Raw genomic sequence first — 17,924 nt, 5'->3', positions numbered from 1 at the left:
AATAATAATAACAACAATTTTGAAATAGCTGGTGGAATCACATTACCCAATTTTGGACCTTCTATGAAGGAATGAGCTCAAGACAGTGAGCTTTGGTAGAGACCACATACACACACACATCACGAGACAGAGGGGGTTCAGGAATAGCTTCAGATAAATATAAATGATTGATTTTTTACAAAGATATAAGGTAAACCAATAGTGAAAGTGTTTTTATAAAATGATGCAATAAAATGGAATAAATGGGTAAAAATAAATTTTAACTTATTAAAAATATCTTAAATTAAGTCATAGCAAAACATAAATATCTAAACCTACTGTTAAAAATATACAAGAAAAATCTTTACCACATCATTGGTAAAAACATCTTAGATATGTCACTATCCATAAATGAAAAAAAAAATAAATTAGACATTACCATAATGAAAAGTTTCTCTGTATAATACGTTTTAAGAGAACAAGTAAAAGCAATATACTGAGAAAATATTTGCAAGTGATAAATAAAAAAGTGACATATTAAGAACACTTCGTCTTCAAAATGCATTAATAAGAAGATAAGTGTGGTGGTTGACATTGCGTCAGCTTGAGATGTTGGAAACTTGGCTAGATCTGCTTGGTGATACCACAACTGGGACATAATGGCCCTACCAGAGGGCAACCTCCCTAGAGTGACTCATCACAAAAAGGGTATATCAAGGAGTTGAGGAAGGCTTCTGCATGTGCCATTTCTTTGGAGGAGCTCCAGTCTTTACAATTGGTGTGGAAGGAAGAGACGCTTGATAGAAACCAGAGGTGTAGGGTTGTTGCTGTGACTATACCTGACAATGTGGATTACAAGCTTTTGGGAATTGCTTACGGGAAGAGATAAAAAAAATGTTTAGAGATGTTGCCTACTAGCTAAAAGTTGGAATGCCTTCGCTGACTTTATAGATAGCCTACTTGTAAAGACCAGTCTAGGGAAGTTTCAGCTAGGAAGAAGGACTACATTGGTTGTTGGACTGCAGATGATTTGTGGTATGGATTGGAAGAAAGTTTGTCTGCATTTTGCTCATGCCCAAAGACTTTGCTTGAGACTGAGATTAAGTCAATGGACTAGTTAATCCTGCAAAACAAATCTCAAGGCAGTCAAAAGATGAGGCAGTGTCATGGCTATTGTTGGAGGCTTTTAGTCAGATATATGTTGAAAGCCAAGAGCAAAGAGCCCAGCAATAAGACTTAAAATGTGATTTTGGCCAGAAAGACAGTGCCTAAAAGCTATGTACTACAAAGATAGAGCTGAGATATCCATTGCCCAGGAGGATCAGGAGAGTCAAAAAGGTATCCTGAGGGCATCACAGGAGGTAGCAGGTCCTCGCCTTTTGCAGGCTCAGAATCACAAGGGTGAGGGACTTTGCTTTGAGGAGAAAGCTGCAGAGTCACATGTTCCAGAATGGAGGAGACAGCTACACCAGGTGCCAGAATGGAGGCAGTGGCCACACCAGATTCCAGAATAGTGCTGTCATAGAGAATTTGTTCCTCAGAATCAGGGTCAGAATGCTCAGCTATCCAGGCACTGGAACCCTATAGCCAAGAGAGAGGAAAGCCTGGCTACTTCTTCAGCTGGCAGCAGCCTTTAGCATCATCCACATGGTACAGGTTTTAGGTGCATTCAGAGTGTAGGAGTTCTGAGGTTAAGAAGGTTTCCACCTAGATATCAGAGGAAGGCCTGGGAGGCTAGACAGTGTACCCCTGAGAGCACAGTGTGTAAAGCTGTAAGTGAGAAGCCTATTTAGTGGAAACCACAGAGGTTTGGAAAAGTCAGAAACATGGATCATCTGGGAGAAGCTGCAAGAAGGGAGCAAAGCAGGCCTGAGAAAGAAACCATGAAAGCTACCACCAAAAATGCTCTATGAGCAGAGCCATGTAAGGCTTTTGAAGCTCACAATTTGCCACAGATTGCTTTTGATATTCCACATGGAACTACAGGAATGAATTTTTGCCCTGCTGGATTTTGGACTTGCTTTGTCCTAATGATTTGTATCTTACTGTGTGCACCTTTTGAAGTGGTAATGTATATCTTGTGTCTTTGAATGTTGGAAGTATTTAAGTTTTCATTGTGCAGGGCCGCACACCTAAGAGTTTGCCTTAGATCTTGGAGGAGACTTGGGACTTGGACTTTTGAGCAATGCTGAAACTGTTAGGGCTTTGGCAACTCTTAGAGATGGACTGAAACGCCTTTTGCATAAAGGGATCTGCATGAGTCTTTTGGGGGCCAGGGGTAAAATGTTATGGTTCTCATGTAATATAATGTTGATAGACTTAATAGTGTTTCATAAAGATTGTTAAAGCTATGTGATAATTTCCATATTGTGAAGTGTTAATAAGCATGTCTTTGTATCTGGAGACTGGTTTAAAGAAGTATATCTAGTTGGCAAGTTGACAAGGGGTTGATTGTGGTGGTTGACACTGTGTCAACTTGAGATGTCAAAAGGTTGGCTGGATTGGCTTGGTTCTACCATGCCCTGGGTTGTGACAGCCCTACCCTAGGGAGGAGAAGGTCTTCCTTAGAGTGAGTCAGCACAAAAAGTGTATATTAAGGGGTTGAGGAAGGCTTCTGCACATACCACTTCCTTAGAGGAGCTTGATCAATGCAGAGGCAACCCTTTGGAGGAGCTCGTATCTTTGTAGCAGCCACTGCTACTTCCTTGAAGGAGTGCCAGTCTTCACAGTCAGCATAGAGGGAAGAGAGAGAGGCTTGATAGACATTGTGGTGGCTGCTCCTCCTCTGCTCTTCCTTGTTTTCTGACACCATGAACTGCTGCCTCCTGCCTTGGAGCAAGCAGAGTATAGACTGAAACCTTCACTAACTGTGAGCTAAATAAACTTTTCTTCCTTCATTTTGAGTGTTGGGAATTTGTCCCAGCAAAGAGTGAAAAGTCCTAAGGCAATAAGTAATCCAATACAAAATATAAAAATAAATACTTGAATCAGAAGAGACCTAGAATGATGAAGGAAATAATGAGCCACAGGAGAAAAGTAGGGGGCATCGCAGTCCTAGACTCTAAGTTACATTACAAAGCTACAGTGATAGAAACTGCATGGCACTGGCAAATAAAATCAGATTTACAGACCAATAAAATGGAATAGATGATGCAAAAACAACTCCAAGTACATTCAACTGCATTATCTTTTTCAAAGGGGTCAAATCCTTTTACTTAAGGTTAAGTTAACCTCTTTAAGAAATGGTGCTGGGAAAACTGGTAAGCTACAAGCTGAAGACTGAACTTAGACCCTTGTATTTCATTGTGCACTAAAGAAAAACTCGAATGAATAAAAGGTCTAAACACTAAGAAACATTTAATCCTCTGGAAGATAAAAAAGGTAATACACTTGAAAATGTAAGTGTAGGGAAAGACTTTTCAAACAGAATACCAGTTGCACAAGAATTAATACAATGAATCAACAAATAGGAAAGTATCAAATTGAAAAAGACTTCTATACTTCAAAGGAAACCAGCAACAGAGTGCAGTGACAACCTACAGAATGGAATTTAAAAAATCTGCAAATGAGATGTAAAAATGGGAAATGACATGAAAAGATTCTTGACCTTATTACTCACTAAGAAATATAAATTAAACCACATCTATTACAATGATTAATATTCAGTGTAAAGACAATATTACATTTATTCCAACACAACTGTACATCACAAAAGTGAATTTTACTGTATACAATTCTTTTAAATGATTACATTTTTTTAGAAGCGGTCACTTACCAACATTTCCTTGCTCTATAACTATGTATACTGACAGCTTTTTCACAAGTATGAAACCATTTCCCTGACATTCTGTCCATTGCTTCATTTTTCCTTATGGAAGCCAAAAAGTAATGTTTAATTTTAGGTAGTATCTCATTTAGCCCTCAACTACTTGAGATTGCTGCGTGTTTGTGAGTGTTGAAGGATTATTTTCTCATCTCAACACAAAGTAGAAATTTGATAAAATTTTGAGTAAGTAGGTTTTATATTCATTTGAAAATGTCAAGAAGCATTATTGAAGTGAATATTTAGAATGGATATAAAAATCAAAACAAAACCCCCCAGAATGTTTAGCAGAGTTCCCTTATTTCAATGACCTTTGTTTGTCTCATAAATTCACAAGGTATGGAGGTAATGCCTATGTTGTGCTCCTATGGACAAATAGGATTCTATGACCATTCTGGACATGGCCTCAGGCAGCTGAGAACTTTCCTACTCTCCAAAGATCAACAGAAAATTTATAATTCAAAATGAAACTAATTAATCCCCTAGTAATTTTAAAACATTTTAATCTCTCACATAAAGCCCAAATAAACTCCCTAAGCCTTTTCAAAGAGGCAGAAGATTGTTGACAGTATCAATGAGGCTAGTTAAAAAATAAATAATCAGGAAAGTTGGCTCCAATCATCGAATACTTAGAAAGAAATGCATCTTTAGTGTATGACATTTTCAAGCTTCTATTCAACACATGAAATTATTTGTAGCCTAAATTTTATACAAATAATATATGCAGGAGAGGAAGTAAAAGCTATTAAATGACCTCAAATATCACTTCAGGTACTTCTTATGCTCAAAGGGACTGGTTTTAAACCAAGAATAAAATATACATGACAACCACCTGAGATAAGGAGAAAAATAAACATAACCTTTGCAAATACTGAAGTTTACTAAATGTTATATATCTATTAAAACTCCTCCTTTATTGCAGAAATTCATGGATCTTTTTATTTTAACCCACAGAGTAATTTCTTTTCCAAGAAGAGTTCCTTTTCCAAAGTCAGGTAAATACACAGTACACCAGTCAATGATAGCATTTTTATTACTGAGTGACTTGACTACATGCATATTCGATATCTTTCTATTTTCTACAATAATATACCAAATTGCAATAAACTTAATGACTTGAAATAACATTTCTTCATTATCCAATATTCTTTATAGATCAGAGGCCTGGGTACAACTTATTTTTCTGTTCAGAGTCTCAAAATTCTGTAATGGTACTGTGACTGGAGCTGCAGTTTCATCTGAGTCCCTGGGGATCCCTAGCATGTTGCTTGAATTTATTGCTTAATACACTTGTTAGAAGTTGTATAATTCATGGTAATTTTTTTTTTTAGGATTGTGAGGAAAGTCATTGTTTCTACAACCTTAAACATTTCATCTCTAGACTCACAGGGTCAAATTGCTTTAGCCATGGGAGGTGAAGAAACGCCACTCAACTAGTTTACCATAGTATTTTTTAAAAGATGTTATATTGTTTTTTAAGATGAGTCAAATGTCTCTAGCAATCATGACAATGAAGTTAATGGTACAGTCAGAGAGCAAAAAGCAACTGAACAGGAAAGACCAGATACCAGTCATGGTGATGCATGTCTATAATTCTGGTACTGTGGGAAGCTGAAGCAGGAGGATTGCAATGATAAGTCTGGACAGCTGGGTGACTAACTGAGTCAAAACTAAGAGAAAAAGAGGTAGAGATGAGATGAGTGGATTCAAGCCCCACGGGAGGGATGGAAGGAGGGAGGGAGGGAGGGAGAGAGAGAGAGAGAGAGAGAGAGAGAGAGAGAGAGAGAGAGTCTAAAATGAGTTGCTGTAAATGGCAGATGGCAGGTGGGTCATGAATTAGTGAGCATAAAACAATGGTGAGAATAGAAAGCAAGAATTCTTTCCTCTTATTAACGTGGAAGGTAATTCATCTAATTTAATGATAGCAAGTTCTCTTTTCACCCCAAGAGGTTTCTAAGACAGAAATTGTGAAAGAACACCTACATGTTCTACACTTGCACTGAGACTGTTCTTAAGGATGGCACCATTCTGCATGCAGGATAATGGAGAAAATGAGTGTATGGAGTGAAACTTCCTCCAAACTCCAAATCAAAACAGTCAGACTACCCAGGCAGTGCATGTCCTAGACTACTCAGCTCTCTCCTCTCCTCGACTCTTGTTTACACTGATCATATGATCATTTGTACGACCCTTGTTTCTGTGCATTGACCAAGAAATGATTGTTTCTTGAGATGATGGCATTTCAAGGTAATTTCAGAGTTGTTCTCTGTCAACTCCATCCTTGAATTTAGCAGCACCAACTCACATGGCACCCTCACAAAGATGCGGGTGCTCTCTCGGCTCTGCTTTGCCTCAAGCCGCACTGCCCTTGTGTATGTTTGTTGTCTCTCTCCTCTTCCCATCTCCTCTGATGCAGCACACTGACTACCTGCCAGTTTACTCACTTTAATTTACTCCAATTAATTTTGTCCTTATCGAATTTACATGGAACTGAGGTATTTTAGTTGATAATTTTAAATCATCTCTGCCTTCCATGATACTCCACAAAATACTACTTGAAATGGGGAGTTGCTCCTGTTCAGGAGCCCGGTGGGCAGGGCTGGCACCATGTGTAGGACCAAGGGTTACACACTGGTCCCTGCCCTTGCCAAAGCAGGCAGTTAATACACTGAGCTATCTTGCCGGCCTAGTTATGTATTTTTTTCCAAAAAGCTTGTGCAGTCCTGAAACTGAAGCAAGAACATAAATGGAAGTGTACATTGGCAGAGAGGAAATAAAATTGTGACTGCAGACCACATTTTAGTGAAATGTGTTTGAGGAGAATGTACTTGGACACATACTCAGGTCAAATGTATTTATTAATGTTCATACATACAACAGTATTTAAGCACCATTGAAATAGTGCCTTAAATCCAAGGCACTACTAGCTTGTGAATCAATATAAAGCAAAAAAATTAAATGATGATATAAAATTGTCCAAAGTAGAATTGTATTACTGTCACTGTGGTGTATATGCAAAAAGGAAAATAAAAGTGAAAGGCAAGCAGTGTAAATACGTTCTGTTTTCTATGTGCCAGATAGTAGTCCTAAGAGTCTAGTAAGTAAGAGAAGCATTCTGACATAACGAAGTTGACAATCTGGAAAAGTGTGCACCTTTGTGCACCTAAGGTTATGCAAAATAGATAAAAGTGAGTGTATGTGCATGTAGAGTGGGCCTGGTCATAAGTTGAAAGGGTGACCTAAGGTAAAGTTTGAAAAAATCAATATATTTCTTGATACTTTATTTAAGAAACTACCATATTCCTTTGAATTTCTTTATTGTTCTTGACAGTTAAAAGCTACAGTTAACATAAGAATTGCAATTAAAATGGACAGTGGATTTTTAAAACAACACCAAATTATTACAGTAAAATTCACACTATGATTAATACCCTTCCAGATGTCTCCCCTTGCTTGAACATACTTAGTCCATTCTTACCACTTTCTAAACACTTCTGAAACTTCGTTTGCATCTTTATGAAGTCTGTATAAACAAAGCAACAAGAATGCCAGTGCTGAGTGGAATCTAATGAAAAGGCTCCTAAAATCATTATATCATCTTCATCCACATTATCCACCAAGTGTGTCTCCACGCAATTTCTAACTCTTCCCTAAACTCAAAATTACCATGGAATATAAGTGGTTTTAATTGATTGAGGACACTGAGGCAGCAAGATTAGTGCCACTGAAGACATTCATGCAAAAGAACTTCCAGAACTGCTTTACAAAGTGGCAAGAATGATGGGATAAGCGAGTTCAAAGTGTCTGTGTATGTCTGTGTCTGTGTGATGAGTGTGAATTTTGAAGGAGATAGATGACAGTGTGCCTTTTACTGTAGTAAATGTTTCAAAAGTGTAAAATTTCAGCTTCTTTTTCTATAATATCATGCATTTAACCTCTGTTTGCTTTGAGTTAACGAGGTAGAAGCAGGGAAAAAACTAACCCTGAAATATGCCTTTGAATGCACGAAGTACATTTGAAATAAGACATAGATTTGTAAGTAATATTTTCAAAAGCAGTAACATATTTTAAGGACATTTGAAATTTTTATTATCTTTGATGAGAGATTAATGAGAGCTTTAATATTAGCGTTTTTGTACAACTCAAATTGCACCAGGTTTTGAAACCTGCTGTGATGAACTGAATTTCTTTAGTAAAAAGTGTTTTAGTTTTACTCTTTTGCATTAAAAAAGAATATCCATTAGTGTTTCATTCTTATTGTTTTGTAGTATTCTTCAGCACACAAAGCTGGTATTATGAAAGGAAGTACTGTAAAAATAGTCACATTTTAGTTACTTTGTATGAATCACCAAAAATTTAGCAGTCACTTTGATTTCTACTAATGAATTAAATAATTATATCTCTCAGAAAATGAATAATGACTTCCTTAAAATTTTCTTTCTCAACCAAAGATAATGTTCTAAGATGGTGAATAACTCATGGAATGAGTAATAGGTTCTTTCATTCTCTGTTGGTAAATGCAAAGCTAAAATTTAATTTAAATATAGGTTACCACATCTAGATTAGAGCATTCTATCATGTAATTGTAGATTTGGCTGAACTAATTGAAGACCCACATACTGAGGTAATTGTTCCTGTGAAATTAACCACAAAATGTGGCTAAAGTGATCAAAATGGGAGATACTGAGTGTGCAGGAAAATGCAGTCTGTATATCATTTTTACTTAGTATTGGTACCATCATGATGCATATTCGTGTACTGATAAATGAAGAATAACTGTCAAAAGTGACAGATCAGGATCACAGAAGAAAAAGAAAAAAAAATACTAATTTATTTAATTTTCAAACTGGACCCTTAAAGGAATAATGGCAGTTTACAAAAATGAACATCAAATAAAATTACTGAATGTTATGTAATATAGAACTGATGCACATCTAGGGTCCAAAAAGTTACACAGAAAAACAAAGACTAATATATTTGATTTTTATTCAGTGAAGCTGTTATACATTACAATGGATATTCACTTAAATAGCAAGTACTGAATTTAAGTTCATTAATATACTTCTTTAAAGGCCATTTTCTATGTCAAATAGAGTCACAGAGGGTTTGCGAAACCTAAAAAATATCCCTCTTACATTTCTGCTCCTTTCTAACTGTTATATGTTATCTTAAAGGACAACAAATGAGAATTACACTCTCCTAGTCACATTATTGTCTGTAGTTCTGGCCCCACTGAATTTTTTTCTTTATTCTAAAACTCATGAAAACAACTTTCTTTTCCCTCTTTCTGATTGTTACTATTTTTTCCTTATATTGCAAGCATTGCACTGAAATGTAATATTTATACAATTTATTCATTTAACATGTGCAATTCAGTGTTTTAGTGCACACATGAATGTGTGCAGCCACCACTCTCAACGAGTTTTTTTCTTTTATTTCCCAAGACCTCCTGAGCCCTTTATCTATAACCTTCTTATATTCACATACAATTCTTATCCCAACCCTTAGTGATCACTAATCCAGATCAATTCAATTTGTCTTTGAAACAACCTGGATCTTCTCTGACAAATTCTAGGACACAAAAAATATTCTACAAGTATGAAAAGAAACAAAAACTGAGTGACAGAATTAGCAATGCTAATCAAGTATCCAATCTGGAAGATCTGGACCGGAGAAAGTCAGCTGCTTCCAGAAAGCCTCAGCTGTGATTCTGAGACACTTTCATACTGGACTGTGTCTCTGTTTATTTTTTAGTCAAAGAAAAGTGGGAATGAGGCCTTGGAACTCAGTGGGACCAGGGCTTACTTTCATACAGGATTGCACCTGTGTTCTGTGTCTGCTAGAGCCTTGAGGGGCTGGCTTACAACAAAACCCAGGTTTCTATTGTTCTTTTCTTTTATTAGTAAGTAAACAAACCTGCCTCTTATGTTTTTATGTGATTGTTGTTTTGCCCCGAGAAGTTTTTAATACAGCTCCCAGTGGATGAAAGTATTTTACAATGAATATTTCCCTGCAGATAGTCTGAGAGGCCTGCCGTTTTTCTACCCCAGAGGAACATGTGTCTTATTGATCCTGCCAAGGAGAGCTCATCATAAAAAGCAGAACTTACTTATCCAGACACAACATAGGAGCTCTTCTGCATTTTCACTGGGTTATATGGCTGTTGGGCCATTTCCTCATCCCACCAGAATTCCTGGGACTGTCATATAAAACAAGCTCTTCTATAGGGATGAGGTGTTTGGGTGAAAAATGAAACAAAACAAACCCAGTTCTCCTGAAAGGCTTTCTGTTAGTTATGTTAGTGTTCACCAGAATGGCCTCTATGCCAATGAGAGGGAACACAATAAATAGTCTACTTTGACTTGGACAATTAATTTGAGTAGTGTGGGAAATACATAATTGAAAGTATTTTAATTAAAATTACATATCACAACATAATTTTGATACATGATTTCACTTATTAGATTGTGAACATTTTTTGGTGAGACATTTATGAATTATTCAGTATTAACATCTTAACAATCTGGATGACACTCTTCTCAATACTGTAGCCCAATAAATATTGTTCAATCTGCATTCTAATTTTCTTTTTGTATGCCTGTTTGTCTGTCTGTCCTTCTGTCTATCAGTCTGTCTGCCTAGCCATCTGCCTATCTATCCTCAGTACAGATATCTTGGTTCCTTTAGGACTATAGTTTGTACATTTAGAACTCATATAAAGCATACTCTGCATTATCTATGTGGTATCTCTGTATTACAAAACTAGAAATTCTAAGAAACTCAATGAAGTTTAGAATAAACCCTATTTTTTAAGGTTAAAAGACAACATTTTGGAGCAATTTAAATTCTTCCAAAGAAGAAGTTATTTTTTTTTAATTCAACCACCTTAATAAGCCTACTTTGTCAAAATAAATGCCACCTGCAGCATTATGCATTGCATTTCATGGAAATGATTCATTTGTGGACAAATCAGTTGCCGCGTAATGTTTTCCTTAATGTCTAGCACAGCTGGCTTTAATTTGTGTATAAAGTAAAACCATTCCATTTGGAATAAGTGTTTTCATTTGGGTACTTTGATTTGTCATATTTACAAACACTATTTATTTCACTTCATGGGCAAAGAAAAGTATAACAAGAAAGTAAACATACACACATTCTAAAGAGCATTAAGTAATTTTTAATGAGTTGCCTATTTTGCCAGATGAAACTACAATACTAAAAATAAATTACTGGTCAAATACTCTCAATAAAAAGAAGAAAGTTTATTTGGCATTTATTACCTTTAAATTATATACTCAGCCATTTTAATAAATATATATATATATATATATATATATAATACTTCATTTTTCTACATGTTTAAACTTAATGAACTCCACATGACAAGAAATATTACCCAGTTATAAATTTAAAATATTACCTAGTTATAAATTATAAAATGTCAAATAGCATAAATCAACTTTCTCATTGATTCTAAGATTAAGAACAGTATCCTTTTTTAAAATCCATTTCTTTCTACTTTCCTCTTATTACTCTGTACCCATTATCATTAGATCATTCATTTAATGTTATTCCTGATATGAATAGACATAAACACTTGATTCTCATATTTCCTGAAACTCCTTAACCCAAAGTGAATACGTGTGACAATAAAATGAAATGAAAATTATTATATTCAATTACTAGGAATCCACAATTCTAAATCTATATTAGATTCTGATATCCTAGTATATCTATTATATATAATAGATAAACTTTACCTAGATTAAAATGTTTCAAATATTTGAATACTTGAGGCTAAATCGTAGTAATTTGGACAACATGTTCATTTCAATAAAAGTGTACGTGTCCCACTTCTTTGATATGTAAATTAACTATATCATGCTTAACATAGCAAACATTTTAAGGTTTCGCTTTTAATTCTTTTACATGTAGCACATTAGGCATAAAACTATTGCAATGATTACATGATAAAATAGTCGCAATAAATTTCTATATTCTACCACAATGTTGTCTTTGTGGTTTCAACATGGGCATTAAAATCTATGTTCAATAACAATCTATCTTTAGGGGCTGGGGAGATAGCTCAGTGGAATAAATGCTTCCCTGGCAAATGCAAGGGCCTGAGTTCAATCCCCGGTTCCGCCAAACACCCCCCGCAAAAAAAAAAAAAAAAAAAAAAAAATCTATCTTTAAACAAGCCCTTCAGGTGATTTTTTTTTTTCTTTTCAAAGTTTTATTGATAAACATATAGCAATGAGACAGTTTCAAATCCAATCAAAAGTACAGTTTCAACAAATAATACACTGCATACATTCTTCTCAGTGGTTAATTGCTGTACAAGATGCAGACTTGTGATCCTACTTACACCTTCAGGTGATTTTGATGCAAACCAAGTTACAGGAAAGAAGCACTGATTTATTTTATAGGTGAAATATTCAAAAATAAAATGCTCCCAATATGCAGTGCTTCAAGCTGGATTTTTCCTTCAAATAAGAATGCAAATATAAGAAGGCAGTCCATTTCTGTCTATGGTACTTTTTCTAGAGAATGATGTTTCATCATTTTGGGGGTGTGAGAGCCTTGCTCAACAGCATATGTTTATTTTAGTCAAAGGAAAGTGGGAGTGAGGCCTTGGAACTCAGTGGGATCAGAGCTTACATCTTCAGCAATAAACTTCCAGATCTCAGAGAAACACAGCTTGAATTTCATTTTTCATTCATATTAATACCCAAACAGCTACTACAACTAGTGGGCAAAACTCTTCCAAAAGATTTATTAAGAGCTCTGTCTCCTTCTGAGTGTTTCCATTGTCACTGCCATGAATTTTAGGCTCATCATTCTCCTCCTGCTCCTGTAGCTCTAGGCTGCTGGAGAGAAGGAATTTCAAGGAGCAAGGGAGTTATCAAGGACAGGTAGAAGGGTCACAAGTTATTTCCACTGGCATTCTCTCTCTAGAGCGCAGTAATAGGTTCACTTGGCTGAAGGTAGGGCTGGATAACATGGTCTCGCTGTGTGTTTTTAGGATTAGGAAATGTGTTCATTGAGCACCTATGAATTTCTGTCAACTGAATCCAATTTTATTTTTATAGTTGTGACCAAAAGGGTTATCCTTCAGTCCCTCTCATTTCTCATTGATCTCAGCTTAATTACTGCAGTCAGTCACAGAAGCCAAGTAAAAAGTATTCTGCATGACTATGTGTCCAGATGCAAGCTAGGGAAGTTCTAATTTGTGAAGAAGAAGAAAGTAATTGATACTGGCAAACATTTAGAAGCTGCTGTCATAACTTCACACATAAAGTCCTCAAACTAAGTTTAAAATGGATTCTGTGAATAGCATTAACATATAAATAATATTAATTTAGCAAAGAATTCTGAAGAAATGATAGATCATTGTAAGCATTTTTTTCTCTTTTAAATTAAATCCTTTAGCTACCAAGCTTAACACTAAGCTCAAAGATTATGAGTACCTGTTGATATCAACAAACTTTCGTTAATTTAATAAAGCCCTCTGACATAGTACGCTCAGTTTTTTTAAAAAAAAATTTCTTAAAGAATTTCACAGGTTTAATTAAGTGTGTAGCTTTTATTGGAAACATAACAGGTGTCAATCTAATCTTTATGGCTCATTAGAAGCTGTCTCTATGTAATGCATTTGTTCGAGAATTCATGCATTGACAGAAGTCCAACTTTTATCTACAATTAAAATTGTTGAAAATGCTGCTGATATTTTTACCTGTGGTCAATAATTTGAGGCTGTCACTAATAGTAAAATTTTTATAAGAAATGATAGATCAAAAAGAAAATAAAGAAATAGAAAATAAGTTAAACAATAAGGAAGAAAGAAAAAATAAAAGAATTAGTGTTTGTCCAGAAAGGACAGATGCCTCTGAGTTGATTGATTGCCAGTAATAATTCTTGGCAACCATGCCAGAGCTGAGATTCTTGTTGCTCTAAACTCATAGCAAACTCACATAAGCACTCAGGAATTATATTTTTTATTAGCACTTTTAAGATTTTCTGTGATTTTTCAACAATGTCATTGACACAAGGCTTTTGGGATTATACTTTAGTGTGCTCAAGGAGAAACCAAAGTGAGGTGTAGCACTGTCTTTTCTGCCTTTGTGTATAACTTATAACCATGGTGGTTTGAGTACATTCTTTTTCATAGAAGCCTAAATGAATTGAGTAATGATGTGAGTTAGTGTCATACAGAGAAAAATGAACTGCATTTATGAAGATGAACTTGTCATAAAAGTACATATTCTAGTAACCACCCTAGAAAAGAGACAGAGCTACTCAGTAACACAGAACCATCCCACTTATGTGGCTTCATCTCAGTGCATTTGAAAGCAATAGAACGGAGGCCTTTGGAAGGATGAGCAAAGAATAAAGACAGACCAGAGAGATTCATTCCTTCTTTCTGGGGGAAGGAGACTTAATCAGTGTTTTTGTATAAACATTGCTCTCATTACCTAACAATTCTAAAAACTGTATATATAAATATGAGAGTCACAGACACTATGTGACACATATGTGCCAATTTCACAAATGCAAGGAGAAGAAAGTTTTGACTTAATAGTATTTAGACAAGATATCATGTCTGCATATTGCACTATGAATAACTACTACAAAGACAACAACATGAAATGTAGTATTGTAACTCCCCTGCTAGCCTGTTTTGAAACTGTCCCATTGCTATTTGTTTCTCAATAAAATTAATTAAAAAACCCAGAAAAAAACCAAAAAGCCTTCTTAGCCCATTCCATAGAAAATAACATTTTCATCCACATCCATGCTATTTATGTTATGGTTACACTGTTTATAAACTACTGCATACTGATTTACTGTTTTCTTAAAGTGAGATGAAATACTCTTGAATTTTCATTTTGTTCAATATTATAACCCCAAAGTGTACAATAAACAGAATGTAGCAGGCAGTTTTGAGAGGTTAATCTGTTGGTGTTTAATGCTCTGCCACATTCCTAGAAGTCCTTTGAGCAGTTTTGAGACAAAGAATAAATATATGAAATTCAAGAAAAATATGCAAATGAATGTTGTATCAGAAGTATATGAGAAACTAATGAAGGTGAGGGTACTTGCCAATGAGAAAGATTTTAGCATGCTGGGTTTATCATGGAAAGATTCCATGAAATATTAAGAGTTATACTAAAAGGAATATAAATACTGTAGTTAGGATGAGTGAACAAAATGGAATGAATTAATAAAAATTAAGAGTCACAAGACAATTTTAGTTCTACGAAATTTATCAGGATGAAAATTACATGAAGACAGTTTACCACCTGAATGAAGAGATACAAATATATGAAAGATACAAAATCATGCATTGTATTCTTCAATTTATTTTCCTGTGGAGACTATGTGAAGTAACTGATTTTAATAATTTGTTTGTGTTCTAGAAAAATCTATATGCTCTACATGTATTTGTGTGTGAACACAGGTATGCATTCAGAGCCATTTGTATTTGTACAGAGAAATATACAAAGCAATACCACTTTATAGTTAAGTACTCTTATTTTAATAACTGATATTTTAAAAAAGGTCTGAGCTTAGTCTCTCATGTTGCAAATAATCTTCTGCCTACACTTTCAGACAACTAATGCAATGACAGAGGCAATTTTTTCCAAGTACTAAGGTTTATGTATTCCATTTTTGTAGCTCAAACTTCTTTTAGAATATAAGGCTATTTTATTTTAAAGTATCAGTTTTTGGAAGCATCCTATAGTAATTTTAATTTCCATAGCTCTGTTAATTGCTGTATAAAGTAGCGTGGTCTAAAAATAACACATGACATTACTCTATGCTTATAATTTCTAAACTAGTTCACTGAAATATTAATGACTTGGAAAGATATTAACTTGTTTGTCAATGATAAAATATATGCTAGGGGTTGGGGAAATAGCTTTGTGATCTACGTGCCTGCCTAGCAAACACAAGGACCTGGGTTCAATGCCCCATTATCACATGCCAAACAGGGCCTAGAACCCTGGGAGTGCTGTGCCAGCCACTGAACTGGGTATGGTGGTACATACCTGTAATCCCAGCACTAGGAAGGCTGAGACAGGAGGATAGGAGGATCATTATGAGTTTGAGCTGCATAATGAGACCCTATACCAAATTTATATTCCAGAATAGAAAATAATCAATATTAGCTTAGAGAAGATTTCTGCTGCATCTTTCCAAGATTTTTAATTTTTTTTTCTATAATGTTACACAGTTTTCTGTATTAAAAAATAGCATGTATCAAAAGAATCCAATTATGAATGTTATGAATGTAGTCTTTTTTCTACAGATTATTCCTGATTCTCAATACTGCATTCAATAACACTGGGCTCTAATAACACTGAAACATAATTCCAATCAATAATAATTGACTGGAATGAGTGACTAATACCTATTTGATTGAATAGCTCAATTGATGAAAATTGTAATTGCTTTGAGCCAGACGATACATTTTCAAGCTTTTACCTACTATTTAATGCCTACATTATATATATTTTTATAGAACTTCTCAAAAGGGCCCAAAATGTCAATAGGATTTATACTTTAGTGTCACTACAGAACTAAATGGAGATATTGCTATCATATTTCACTGAATAATTCTTTTTAAAAATCCTCACCTATTGTGGTGCTGTGAACACTTCCTTGGCATTAAACAAGCATCAAGGTCTAGCATTGAGACATTGGGCAAACCACATTTTATCACTGCCACTGTAAATCCTTGGGCAAAAAGAATGAATATTACTTAAGTGCCTTCACTCTGATCTTTGAAAACGTGACTTACTGCATTTCCACTGACTCTGAGATGTGTGTAACAATTTAGAAAATACTTCCTGTGAGACTTTTTTTATAATAACAGCTCAGGTACTTTTCTATGATACAGAGTTATTAATCACATCTTTTATTTTAGATGGAAATCAAACTACTTTTTAGACATTACTTTTATTTACAGTTGAAAAAAGGAATATCTATAAAAGTCAATACATTCATAAGTACAATACTATCCTTGGCCCAATATTTATTTATATGCATTTTGTATTATTTTGGTATTTGTACTCTGCTAAATTCAAAATTACTATTCTTTTTTTAAAATTACTATTCTAAAATCAATATTTCTCTTATTGGCTTTTCTCTGCAAGGTTTTTGCTATTTGCATTTTCCCAAATTATCAATAGTATTTCAATTAAAAATCAGTGATTGAATTTTTTTCTTTAAGGACCTTTAAAATCATTATCTTTGTACTACATGTAAAATGGTGGAATATAAAGGAAAAATGCTGAATAATAAAGAAAGCATTGGAATAACCCATTTGAGACCTCCTTCTGACCTCTTGTACAAGAGCTTTCTTTTCCCTAATAAATATATCATCACTTTAAAAAAAAGAAAGCATTAAATAACCACTGACATGAATTCATCTTTCATCTTCCCATCTATGCTTTGTTTTATATAATACACAATAAAAATATTCAATATTTTTATTCCATATGGAATACTTATCAACATAATCACCATTCTGAGTACTAAGCAAATTAGATAAGCATATAGATAAATAATTTATTCAAATATATTAAATATCATTTTTAGATTCATTTTTCACTTACTTTAGATCTGAATAATAATTCAACAAATATGTAGTGAAGTCTTATTAAGTGCTGGGTATTGTTCTGATTCCCAAGAAGGTCAAATTCTACTAGAACTACGTATCCATAAAATGATAGTGATATTCAATGTCAACAGAAAAACACCAATATGTACTGAATTTCTATCATATGCACCTATTTCACTGATATTTATACATTGTTCCTAGAGAACTATAAAACAGACATTCTTGTATCTTGTATGTATATATTAAGTTAAAAAATGTATTTTTAACTAACAGTAAGGACCTCGGTGGTGTAAGTGTTTGCCTGTCAAGCACAGGTTCTGAGTTTGATCCCTGGGACCAAATAAATAAATAAATCACTAATTAATAAGAAATGCATTAGCAATAAATATCAATAATTTCATTTATTTATTTTTTTAATGTTTATTGAAAGATTTAATGTTTACTTGTTTGCACAGTCCTGCGTACCTACATCTAGTAATCTGAGCAACAAATTTG

This window comes from Octodon degus, unplaced genomic scaffold (assembly GCF_000260255.1).
Source record: "Octodon degus isolate 3935 unplaced genomic scaffold, OctDeg1.0 scaffold00009, whole genome shotgun sequence".
Taxonomy (NCBI): Eukaryota; Metazoa; Chordata; class Mammalia; order Rodentia; family Octodontidae; genus Octodon; species Octodon degus.
This window is presented reverse-complemented; position numbering follows the sequence as displayed.